We start from the raw sequence: 13,920 nt of genomic DNA on the forward strand, positions 1-13,920 counted from the left end.
TAGCATGGTGATTTGCACATGAAGGCGCTCAGAAAAAACCACCAAAGGAACATTCCAGTGGCTTCTTGAAGATGCCGAGATTTGTCAAACTATACCGGGTACCCTTATCTGGTGCCAGCCTGGCGGCAGGAAAAAATTTTATACCTCTCAGAATGAGGTTTTCAGTTCCCTGGCAATCTGCCCTTCAACACCGCCAACCCCACAAAATGTTTTTCCCCAATTGGCCAAAAGTTCTCATCTTACTGTCACGCGTGGATAAATCAAAAAAGGAGAAACTACTGCTTGATGAAATCCAACAGCTGAGCAGTAACAGCTGGGTGGACTTAGCAGTAGGCATAACATCAGGTCCAGAGAGAAAGCAGCAACAGGTGGGGTAAAGAAAAAGAAATGGACGTTTTAAGCCTTAGGGTGCGGTTGTCTGAGACAGATCTTGGCAAGAATCAAAATCTTTCGACTTGAGAGGGAATCTCTTGTGGCATGACGGCCCCATTGGCCTGAGTGTCTCTCCCTTTTCTGAACAAATACATCTTGAAGAAGAGTGAAGATTAAGAGAGCAAGAGCTTGGGTTTCTGTAAAACAGAACACATGAATCTGCTCTACCCACAGTGATGACGGATCCCCATCAGAGAGCTTTTGATACGAGGATCAGAAGTCATCTGATGTGAGGTTTTCAGACCAGACTCTAAGCCAAATGCTACTTTCATACTAGTGAAAAAGATTATAAGATTTAAGAACCAAACCTGTTAGATTCTGCATTTGACTCTGTCAAAGAGTTGATTGATACTGGGAACACATCATTTAATTTTCTGACTCATCAGCTAGACTTTTGTCATACACGTGGCCATCATTTCCTCTTAGGGATGAATGGTTGAAAAATCAAAATCGACCACGATCCTCAGATAAGAAGTAAAATGTGTTAACCTAATTATTACTACAGCAATTATATAACCAAGCTATTAGAGTGACATGGAGGTTGAAAATACATTAAGGTTTTGAGCACAGGAAATTTATTTTTTCCCTACAATATGGTTCAACTCTCTAGCCATTTTTAGCTTATGATAGGAGTTTTTGAAAATCCCAAATGACTTTTTGTTTAAATTTGCTTTTGATGCTAATTCCTATGAAGTCCATTAGGTTAAAAAAAAAAATTCTTAAAAGAACTACCAAAAATCTTCACGGAAAAGTGGTGTAGCCACCTACCCAAGATGAGTGGAATGTGTTATATCTTGTCTTATCTCTACTGCTGAGTGTAAACCTTTATGTCATCCAATTGCTTAGTCTCTCAACACTCTCTGGAGGCTAATAGCTACATTTGCCCTATTTGAATATGGCAAGTTTAGAGAGGAGAAGAGATGTGAATGACTTGGGGTCTGAAGAAGAATGGTGATGAAGCGAAGGATTTTGTTTTGCTTTGTTTTAATAACAAAGATAAATCCAGAGTGTTCTAAGGATACCTTCCCTCTCCTCCTCACTCATCCATCCTTCAAGGCCCAGTTCAACTCTCCTCCTCTGCATTACCCCACCTGATACCTTCTTACCCACTGTTCTACCTCTGTTTCATGACTGTTGTGAGCTTGTTGATGCCTTAGATAGTGTCTTATATCTATTTGTTGCTTGATGGGTTATGACTGCAGTATGATATCTTTTGGCCCCCTTATCCAGATAAGAAGTCGCATTTCAATTTCTTTTTTTTTTTGGGGGGGGGTGAGGAAGATTAGCCCTGAGCTAACATCCGCTGCCAATCCTCCTCTTTTTTTTTTGCTGAGGAAGACTGGCCCTGGGCTAACATCCATGCCCATCTTCCTCTACTTTATATGGGACACCGTCACAGCATGGCTTGATCAGCGGTGCGTTGGTGCGTGCGTGGGATCTGAACCTGCGAACCCCGGGCCACCGAAGCTGAGCGCGCAAACTTAACCACTACGCCACCGGGCCGGCCCACATTTCAATTTCTTAATGCCTTAAAATTCTTTTTCCTTCCAACGTCTGTTCCCATTATTCAGATTGAAGCCTGAGAAAAGTGAGGCACAGAATGCTTTAATTCAAAGACCCCATGAACCGTAAGGCGAACAAGTGAGGATATAGAGGGGAGTTGTTAGAACTCAGAAGCAAAAGCTGCTGTGATCTTTTCCTTTCATACTGTACAGCTGAGTGGCAAAACCAGGAGGCACGTACAAATCAAAGTCCACGGAGGAAATGCAGCGCCAGAGGAAGACATGGCTGTAAAGTGTCAAATATTCAATAGTTATACTTTCTAGCTGGGCAGGGAAGGAGTTTGAGTGAGTCTTGAGTTGGAATCCCTTCCACTATGAGCTGTGTGCCTATGGGCATATTACTTACCTCTCTTGGTCTCGGTTTGTCATCTTTAAAATGGGAATGACGTAACTACCACTAATTCTTGGATATCTGCGAGGATTAAATTATACAACATAAAGGAAACTACCTAATGTGGTGCTAGGCATAGAGGAGATTGTCAATAAATTTTAGTTTTACTCCTTACTTCCAATCATAACACTCCCACCCCCCAATCTTTGTTTAAACCTGGAACTGGCAGGTGGGAAGGAAAAGAGAAAGCCAGTCCTAATCCTATTGTTCTTGTAGCATCACGTTTTCACTGACACTTCTACTTCTAAAGCCAGCCTAACCTGGAGGGAAGAGGAAGGTGATGGTTTATGGAGAGCATCCTGGGCTTGGGATGAGGTCTCCATCCCTGTTTATCGGCTCAGTTTCCAAAGAGAAGGTCACAATGAATGCTAACTGCTGCCCCCAGGAACTCATGGTACCCACCTCCGAATCAGTGAGTTTTCATTTACAGAGATGCTTCTGAAATTGTCTCTGAATGAATGGGTAAGCAATCTCCCAGAACACAAAAGAGAGCTGGAGACCCAGACCAAGATATCCAAAAGGCAAAGCATGACAAAGACGACGACATTGCAGGGCCTACAGCCCTTGTATCGCTGAGATGGACAGCTTTACAAGAGGCGTGAGAAGCATCTGACCCATTTCTGCAGAAGACACAACTGTGGCCCTTCTAGTCACTTCACACACCAGCTAGCAGCCAGCAATGCCACTCGTAAGTTTCAACACAGAGTTTCTACCAATTGCAGCTATAACCGTTCTCAAGATGGGGATTTAAAAATCCACAAATATCGTAGGTGTATGAGCGTTATAACTTCAAACCTCAAGGTCTTCTTGACCATGACCACAAAGTTTGTTGAGCTGAACGATTCTACAGGAAAATTCTAGTTTTTATTCTTCTCTGAGGGCATGCTGGCAAGTCCTGCCTCATAAACTCCAGTGATTCATGAGGATCCAGCCAGTCATGGGCGGGTCAACTTGGAATGGGCTGAGGTGACAGCTTGAGCTGCCCTGGTAATACATGTCACTCTTGGGCTGGTGTCATCCTCTCTGCACAGATGCCATTTCCTGTTAACCGTGATGGACTTCACATACAAGAAAACGTGCTGGGATTAGTCACACGGTCGGAAGAAAGCCGTGGAAAAGATGGACATACCCATACATGTACAATCCCTAAGGACATCAGATGAAGCAGAAGGCTGTGTTTGGGAACAAGGTGTACCTCATCCCAAGTCAGGGTTAACCAGCACATTTCTGAGTTGAGGGGAGGCTCAACCACACACGTGCACACGCGCACACACACACACATTCTCTTACACGTACATCTAGCTTGCATTTCAGTCCCATCTCTGTAGACTGTTCCCATGTGATAGGAAGGGTGTTACAGCTCTAGGACACTTCATTTCAATTCTTAATGTGCTGCACCATTAAAACCTCACATACACTTTCCTTCCTCTGACACCTTCCTTCCAATGTCAGCTAAGCAAAATGCCACGAATTTTAATCCTCTCCGAACCATCGCCTCGTCTTTCCTACAGAATAAAAGTCACTGGGAGTTCAGAAAAACTCCCAAAGCCAATAACCATTAGAGAAGCAATCAATAGTTTTATGAAAGGAGAAATCTGCCCCCTCAACAAACCCCCCAGGAATTACCAAAATGTAGAAAGAAATTCAGTGAAGGCTAATAAAGATGATCTAAGGTATTATTGCAGCTGAATGGACTGTACTTGTTACTGTTCAAAAAGGTGCAGAGAAATGCTATGGAGCTGCAGAAGATGCCATAAACACACTGCATTCTGTTCATGACTCTTACAGAAATCTCTGTTCAAGAAACTAAGTTGGATATTTCTAATTTTCTCACTACCGCGATTATACCAAATTCAGGTATGTTTTTCATCTGCAAATTCTGACCCCTCAATACGGAGTGATCATGCCCACATAACACTCTTCCTTTTGCATTTTTCCTTTCTTTTCATCAACCTGGGTGTTTCCAGGGCTGTGAGCAATGAACTTTCCATCAGCCACATTTTCACCTAATTAACCCCCCTGATTACAATAATTAGTATTGATTCACTCTTTAAATGACTTCCTAGGTATACATGCAGAATCTGCACTTGCTATAAAGTTCTAAATATGAATATTAATCCAATGCTGTTTGTTTTTTCAGCCCCAAAGGGATATTTTGCAATTGTATACACTCATATTTTAAAAAAGAAACACTATGAGGTTTCATTTTAACAAATAAAGGAATATTAATGCATCGAGGTTACAGATCTCAGCCTGTGGTCTACTGAACACATCCATGTGAATATTCGTGAAGCTCATGTGTGAAGAGACTCAGGGTCCAATCGTTCCTCTGTTGAAAGGAGCCATTTTCCCAGTTTGAATCTTTTGCTATTCCTTTTCTGCAAGTCTGGGCTTAGAATTAAAATTTACTTTGACATTTGTTTAGGTCACTATTGAGGGGGATCATTGCACACAGAGGCTGATGGCAGGATACAGATTACATATCTTGTTACTGTTGTGGAAATAGATGTAGACAAGTTTGCCAACTTTGGGCAATCTTACATCTTCTCCTTCAAGCTAAAGGAAAAGATATCTGTATGTTGGATACTGGAATGGGGGTCTCTGAATTCTGAAAGCTGGTCATAGGTCAAACCACAGGAGAAGCAAAGTAAGAAGGAATTTCTCTTGTTCTTGGACCAAACTATGATCACCCGGGAATTCAAGTGAATAGATCACAGGTAGATAATTATAATTTAGTCAAAAATTCAACATGGAGGTTTCCAAGTTACTCATTTCAGCATGCTTCTGAGAAGCAGCCAGGGAGCACAGGAAATGACTTTTCTCCCAAACCACAAAAAATTGCTTTGCCACCTTTGTTTTGGAATAAAAATTTCCCACGAAAGCAGAATCTAGGTGTGCTGGTCACAGTGGGCCAGCTTCAGATCTAAAACTTCCCCAGTCCTCTTTTATGAGCTCATCCTAAAAGCAATTATTGGCATACCTGATAGAATGAGCAGTTCAGATCCCATTGGAAGTAAAAGAACATAATAAGGATGCATTTGAAATCCACTCGATTTGCAATGGATAACTTTAAAAATATTATTATATTGCAGATACATTTTAGGTCTACCCAAGCTCTGAATATATTGTAAATAGAAAATCTATACTTGAGAAAGCAATTTTTTAGCTTGTAACACTAATTTTAATAATTCAGAATTAAATATTTCATATCATTTCAACTTAAGTTTAAAATATTGAAATGCAAGTCCAGACTAAAAAAGAGTTAATATTTCATAACTGTGTTTTCATAAGGAATACATTTTGTTCCTCATTTACCGGTAACATCACTAATTTGAACTACCATATAACCCAAAATGAAATATTTGTAACTAAATATTTTTAAAAATTTTGCCCTTTAAAATGATTTCCCTTCTGTTTTTAAAAATTAGGTCCTTAATCATTCTTTATAATTTACTAATATTTTTCAATATATTGCTGTGGCATAAACAGCTAATTAAGCAAAACACCATAATGTTGGATAAGATATATTCTTTATGGAAACCAACTTTAGTAAGATGATTTTCATGCAAATCAATTACCATTTAATATTCTAGGATAGCTCTTTGATGTCTAGCAGAAGAATAAAAATGGTTTCAATATTTGAAAAGTTTGAAACAGATTTTTCCATTTTCTCTTTTTGAAGTCTTACTATTTTCACCCTGGAAACCACTGCTTATGGTATAAAATGAAAGATTTTGAAGATGTGAGAAACATTTGCCCTGCATAGAAATGCATTTTATGAGCACATAACCATATATCAAAAATCAATATATTCCATAGAGACCTTTAACTTAACAACTTAATAGGCTATATAATAATAGTTTGTGAACAAAATTATAAGGGCAAAAGTTCTCACTTGTCCTTGAATTTCTAAACTATCTACCTGGATGCCAAAAGAGGAGGTAGAGACTAGAAATTATAATTTCCTCAAGCATTAGAAATATTCCTCTTAACTTCTCTTTCATGCTATGTTCCATAAGTCCACCCAATAGGTAAATTTTAAATCCCCCAGCATTAAATACTGTAGAAGCATGTCTGATAACAAGATATTTGCCAGGATGATAATGGTATTTCAAGCAGCCTCAATCAATAAGTTTCTTTCTGTAGTTAACAGAGAGGTAAGCAATAAATCTCTAACTTAATCCACCCAACATTGCTGCAAAATGCAAACAGCCCTCTGAACGGTAGATATTAAATTTTTTAAAAGCACAAAACCACAAACAAGCAGTTCTAAAAGCTCTTCATTCTGTATGGTCTATACAAACAAGATTATAGCAGATAAAAAGGGTGTTGAGAAAGAAAGAAAGAAAAAAAGCCCTAGACATGCATTAAGCTAGTTTGACAGCTCCATTGTTCAATGGGTCCCATTGTCAGAGCCAAAGATGTATTCAGTGCTACAATGTCTGCTAGCAAATAAACAAAAGACTACATTTTTCAAAGCAGGATGCCAATTCTATCATAATTCTTTCTCTGCATCCCAAAAGGTCAGTGGTGGCTCATTCCTGGTATACGAGAGAACCTAACACAGATGCAGGAAACAAATATTTGCTTTCAAGACCCCGGGACCCAGGACGCCATGCATGAACAGAGGTCTTTAAACAGGTACACATTTTGGCAAACAGGATAAAGTGACTCAAACCTGGTAACCCAGAAGGACTATTTAGGTAGGCTATGTCCAGATTAGAGCGGTATTTGGGATGCAAGTCTAATATGGAGTCTCTTTAGTTCCTTTTTCGGTGATTATTCCGTGCAGAGTGCATAATAATGAAAGAGGCTTAGACATTGCATAGGAAGAGACAAACCAAGAGCCAAATTCGGAGCCTTTCAAATGATCTGCTAGCCACTCACAAATAGCAGCGAGCAAATACATGATATGCCTTCAAGAGGCAACTAGTGCACAAATAACTCGCACACAGCAGTCTTTTTCCTTTCTCTGGCTCGCTTGCTTTCTCCCAATCTCTTGGTCTCGATTTCGTTTCCCTCTCTCTCTAGATCCTTGTCTTTTTTTTCTTCTAAGGTAAGGAAGCTACTTGATTCAGAGCATGATTATTGCCCCAGCCAGCTCTAGAAACTAGAAAAACAGACATTAAAAACAAAGGACACAACATACCTTAAAAGCAGCTCCTCATTTCTCATAGTAACAGCGGATTTGGGACAGCGCATGCTTTCTACACTGATACGCTGATAGTCTCAACAAAAGCCAGTTCAGAAGTACGCTCCAACATCGCTGCCAGGGTAGCTGTTCACTAACGCTCTCTCTCTCGCTCTCCCTCTCCCTCTCTCCCTTTCTCCTTCTTGCCCCACTCTCTTCTCTAGTCAAATTCTGAATGGTGGAGCCAAGGGGCTCCTGCAGATTCACTAAGTAGAAATAATCCTCTCTGACAAGTTGTGTTGTCTCGGCATATTTTTGCATTAATACACTGTGCCGCCTGTAGGGGTCTTGTTCACATTCATTCAAGCCTGGCTGGTGTGAGTTCTCCTAATTACCACCTGAAAAAATTGGAAAGAGAAATAAGTCACTCATTTACCTTTTTCTTATACATTTCAGAGCAAAACCAATTTCACATTTTCTTTTTGCCAGCAACTCAGCACGCATCGCAGAAGACTAAGATTTGGACAGGTCAGTGTGCTAAAAAGGATTTTTCTTCTCTTTTCTGGGACACTGAATTCACAGCTGGATTCATCCAGTCCTCTCATCTTGTCCTCAGGAAGAGTGACAAGGTCAAGACCCTTAGCCCCACCCTGGGTCATGGACGCAGAGGACAGACACTGGGGGCCTTGGCACTCTTTTAACTCTGTGCGCACCAGAGTTCTTGGGCGATCAGAGCATGATCCACCTGACGCGGGGCATCCAAAGGAGGTGGGCGGTGCAAAGATTGTTCCGTCAGATTGAGGGCCTAATTGACTCTGGAGCATCATCCTCAAAAGACTAGTTAGATGCTCTTTTCCAAAATAAGAAAAATCTGCTTCCCTACTTTATTATCCTCGCTGGGCCTACCATATACAGTTAACCAGGGAAATACACATTGTACTTCTGTTTATTGGAATTAGAAGAATTCCGCACGGATTAGCCAAGTAAAACAGCAGGTTAAGCACACACAGAAAAGACGAGATGCTATGGACAGAACAGTCAGTTGCCTTAGTTTGCACTTTTGGACGCCACTCCAGGAGGTGGGTCCTGACAGAGAGCCAAGAATGCTCTCAGCTTGGATGGAACAACACAGAGCACAGCCTGAAACAGATCTGAATCACTGAGTACTGGTTTCCTCACTCCCAGGCTGGAAGGACATCACCTGTTCTCCATCAGCACCACCACGCGCCTCAGTGATAACCTGGAGTTAAAACATTTGTGGGAATAATAGTGGAATGGGGAAAAATAATGGCAGGCTCTGTTTCCCTCCTGTGTGAAGACCTGGAATACACTCCAATATCTTGCTAGATCTCTGACCTCTGAACTTCATCTTGGCCCACCGCTAGGGAGATGGGGATGTTCTGGTCTGTTACCCATTGAACTGAGAACGATAAGCAATGGTGACTGACAGTGGTCACCATCCCTATTTCTGGATGGCAATAAGAAGATATGATGGATAACTTGACAAAGGTCCAATAACGAAATGAGAGCCATGTCCCTAATACAACCATAGTTTTACATTTCCTTCCTTCTTTATAGCATATGAAAGGTATAGAATGAATATACAAAAATGAATTACCAGGGAAAGATATTATACAAAATCTAAGATGTTCTTTTGAAGGAAGATAAACGTCATGTAAATGAGCTTGGAACCAGAGAGACCTTGGAGAGAGAGAGAGAGAGTTTGGGCCGTCTCCCTAGTGACTTGTGGTGAGTGCTGAGGCAGAAGTCACTTAACCACTCTGTGGCTCTTTTTGCCCGAGCAGTTAAATGGGGGCGACAAATGCTAATTTGCTTTAAGGCACCTGAAAAGGTTGGAATGAAACTGGGTGTGTTCTGTCAGTGCAATATTAATAAGAAGTGGAAGGAGTGGACTGGCTTGGGCCACGGTTTTGTGTATTAGAGAAAGGAAAAAATATACTGCTCAGACGCAAAGCCCTCTTTTCTTAATACTTCCATACAATTTCTAACGGAGGCGAAACTATGAGGCCAATGCTAGCGTATAACAATAATGCATTGGCTTATCCATAAATAGATTCTTAGCATTGGAAGTCAGTGCTGCGTTATATGAAGCTATTCCTATAGTGAAATGAATTATGGATCCATAGTAGTAAGAACTGGAATTGAATCAAACCATTAAATATTTTATATTCTCTCCACTTCCTTTTTAGTCTAGGCACCTAAATAATGAGAAAGCTATTGAGGTAAGAGTATGGTACTTGTCCAAACTCCGCTAAGGTGACAGATTGAGAGGCTTACGTCTGCCAGTTTTGTGTGCTGAACTTGGGGTTATAAAGACGACTGAACAGAAAGAAGCTGTGTTATTTCTAACCTCTGCATGTTGTAGAGTAAGTCTTTGACTCCAAATCCACATTGGATTAATCTTTGTCCTTTTTTTTGCTGAGGAAGATTCACCCTGAGCTAACACTTGTTGCCAATCTTCCTCTTTTCTTTTTGCTTAAAGAAGATTAGCCCTGAGCTACCATCTGCGCCAGTCTTCCTCTATTTTATATGTGAGCTGCCACCACAGCATGGCTGCTGACAAGTGGTGTAGGTCCACGCTCAGGAACTGAACCCGGGCCGCCAAAGTGGAGCACGCCAAACTTAACCATTAGGCCATGGGACTGGCCCCATCTTTGTGCTTCTTGTTCCACCCAATAGAATAACTTTCCCTTAGCTGGTACTTAATAAATCTTTGTTAAATAAAGGAAGCATTTATTTTTAACTATTGGAACTTTGGGGAGAGGACCATTTTATTTTCAAAGTTTCTTCATGTAGTTTCCTTAACAAATATGTGGGAAAAAAGCACTTCATTCTAATTCAGGCATTCAGTTGGCATAGCTGACAACACTGAGAATTCCTTACAGGCTCTTGTGTTTTAAATTTCAAAACCTTTTCACGTTTCAGCAGGTCATTTAATCCCCACAACAACACTTTGGGGCTGGCAGAGCTGGCACTGTTACCTTCTCAGCTGAAAAAGTTCAAGTGCAGAGAGACTGAGCGACTTGCCCACAGGAGGTGCAATGATGAACAAGCTTGGGAACTTGGTCTACCACCCCCGGGCTTGAGTTCTTTGCACTGCACAGAAGTTCAACCCAGCGTTCTTGCTGTGCCCAGGGTCCACAGCCATATCCAGGCTAGGTGTGGCTGTAAGGAGTGTTTAGTGTAACGAAACTTACACTTTTCTAATTCAATAATAATAACCTTAGAGGACGTGTTATCTATGTGACTAGAGGATAAATAGTAAATTAATGCAAAATTGATTAAAAGATTACATTTTGACTACTAGTATTTATCAGTCTCTTTCAAATTTTATTTCAAATGAGGATGGAGTTGAAACTAAGACAAACTAAGCACTTTGGGGGGCAAATTCTTTTTTTTTAGGTCATCTACAATAGGAGTTAATTTTTAACAATCCTGATTATTACTAAATTTGGTTTGTAAGGGAAAGTTTTTCAAAAGGATTATAGCAGTAATTAGCAAAGAACAACAACAAAAAGTTAATCTCAATGCTTTCTATATCCAAAAAGTTGTTTTTTAACTGTATAAATTAAATGTTTAGCTAATAATGCAAACTTGGTGAGGGAAAACACTAGAAAAGTACTGGAATGTTGGAGTATGGGGTGAGCTGAGAATCAGCCAGATTCCTTGACCTTTCTAGATTTAAGCTCCCTAAACATTTTTTAAAAGGTAAATTATATGTTCATTTCTTTATAAGTAATTTCTAGAATAAAAAGCTAAATTTTTAAATGTGACATTAATGACTCCAACTTTTTCTAACTTCCATGACTTGTCTTTGCATTTTGACATTTACATTGCAAAAGTAATAAACACCATTTATTGGAAGTGTATAATATGAAGTTTGCTACAGATGTAGGGCCAGGCAGTACGGATTCCTTCTTTGATGAAGGATGGGACACTACAAAAATCTAGCCTGCCTCTCAGATTCCCATCCTAAAAGAACAATCTTGGAATGTGTAGGCACCAAGGATATTAAATCTATTTAGTTACGCATTTTGATATTGTCTTAGTCCATTTGGGCTGCTATAACAAAATACCACAGACTGGGTGGCTTATCAACAACAGACATTTATTGCTCATAGTTCTGGACACTGGAAGTCCAAGACCAAGGCACCAGCATGGTCTCGTTCTGGTGAGGACCCTCTTCCTGGTTCATAGCTGGCACCTTCTTACTATGTGCTCATGTGATGGAAGGGGTGAGGGATCTCTGTGGGGTCTCTTTTATAAGGCACTAATCCCATTCATGAACCTCCACCCTCATGACCTAATCACCTCCCAAAGACCCCACCTCCTAATATCATCCCATCAGGCATTTGGATTTCAACATACAAATTTTGGAGGGAGGCAAACAGACCATAGCGGATATTAAGAATTGCCAGATCTAATTAGGAAACATACCTCATTGTTATAAAAGATGGAAAGAATACATAGAGAATTCATGAAATAAATATGAAGCAATGACTGAGGTCTACAAGAAACGGATTTCTAGCACACGCAGTGTGTAATGTGTAGTACTCAGTAAAGTTGATAAGTTTGTGTGCAAGTGGATGAATTTCCATCCAGAGCTGGTATCGAGCAGAAGACACAAAGTTCCTCTGACCAGCTTTGTCGGCCTCAGAAAATAAATAACTCATTTACCTTTTTCTTGTACATTTAAAATATATATTAGTATATAAAGGTCTCTATAGGCAAAAAGGAGGCAAAACCCTGAAGCCTACATACAGGGGCAAGCCCAGAGCAGTGCAACAGACAAGATCCAGAATGAATGGAATATGGAGCAATCCTGTGCTCCATATCTCCTGTGCTGCCTCTCTCCTTGGAGGGGAAAAAACCTCCAAGCTGAAAGGACACAGGTACCACAAATCACTACCTGAAACATAAAACTGACAGTTGCTTTAAAGTAAAAACCTCAGCAGTATTAGTAAAGAAAGGGTGTGACGGTAATCTGAGGATCTGTGTAACGTGAGTTCGTTTCCCCTGAGCACTCAAAAATTACCTCTAAGTCAGACTTGAGAAGCAGGAGGCAGCTATCCCACTAACAAACCCAAAGTCCCTAAGTTCCAAACGGACATTCCTTCTCTAAACAGCAAGATTATTTACTCATTTTCAAAATGGAGGTGTTGACTAGGATGAGTGGGGCGTGGGGATGAGCAATTAGCAAGAATAATTGTAAAGACCCTTAAAATTATAAAGTGTCATGTTTACCAATAAGTAGATGTAAGTAATACATCATATAGTACTTAGAGCTCTAGGAAGACACTTGAAAATAGGCACTAGATAAATTTCAGAGGTATTATTATAAAGAATAATAATGACTGCTTGTTATAAAGGAAAGGGCGGTGAAAACTGACACCAAGAATTCGCTTTAGAGAGCTACTTGTGTGTAGGCAGAGAAAGGTCTGTTGAAGACAAAGTCAATGATTTCCCATGAAAATAGACTACCATAAATAGCCTAGTTGATAAAATAACTAACTTTGGTTTGTGAACTCTTATGACTTAGCAAATAACATTCACAACTGAGTGGTCATTATTGGCCTAAAGTTTTGCCAAAGCCCATTCTCGGGAAATCTTGAGAAGGTCACAGGTGAATATACGTAAGTTAGGCATTAACATTTGCATGGAAAATGGGCCAAGTGTATTATTGCTGTTTTTAAGACAGACACATGCACGTGCAGCCGCCTTTCTGCCTGCTCAGACTGGCGTGACAGAGAGATTCTGTGACTTGACTATAATCCATGGGTCCTCAATGAACACGTAGAGTTTGATGCACTTGGGGATCCCTCTTTCTTAGTGGCTTCGATCCTAGGGAATCCTAAGAAGTAAACAGCACAACTGTAATAGGCCATGGGTGGAGCAGACTAGCCTTCCTCACAGGAAGGTGAGACCAAGATGGGGCTTTCCATGATTATATGACAGAGATGAAAGAGAAACCCAGATGGGCTAGGAAAGATGGTTTTGAAACTATCACAACATAGTCACAGCTCTTATGGAATACACAGGTGCTTTAAATGTTACATCTTTTTATATATCGCTCTCTGAAATGAAAATATCTGTTTATTTACTTGTTTGTTATCTGGTTCCTGTTTCTGAACTTGAATTGCGTGAAAGCAGGAACTTATACCATTTTATCACCACTTTAGAACAAAGTGTGGCATATGGCAGATACTTAATGAACATTTGTTCAATGGCCGGATTTCTCTGTGAAGCATTCTTCCTGCTAAGTGACCTGACCTCAGTGGCTTACAGCTATATAACACAGTTTGTGAAATACTTATCACGCTCAACTATGAGCAGTCATTAGGCTAGAACCTGAGAGAGACAAAAGATTAGGAAGGCCCTGTTCC

The sequence above is a fragment of the Ceratotherium simum genome, chromosome 32 (genome assembly GCF_057802395.1).
Source record: "Ceratotherium simum simum isolate JZ-2026a chromosome 32, ASM5780239v1, whole genome shotgun sequence".
NCBI lineage: Eukaryota > Metazoa > Chordata > Mammalia > Perissodactyla > Rhinocerotidae > Ceratotherium > Ceratotherium simum.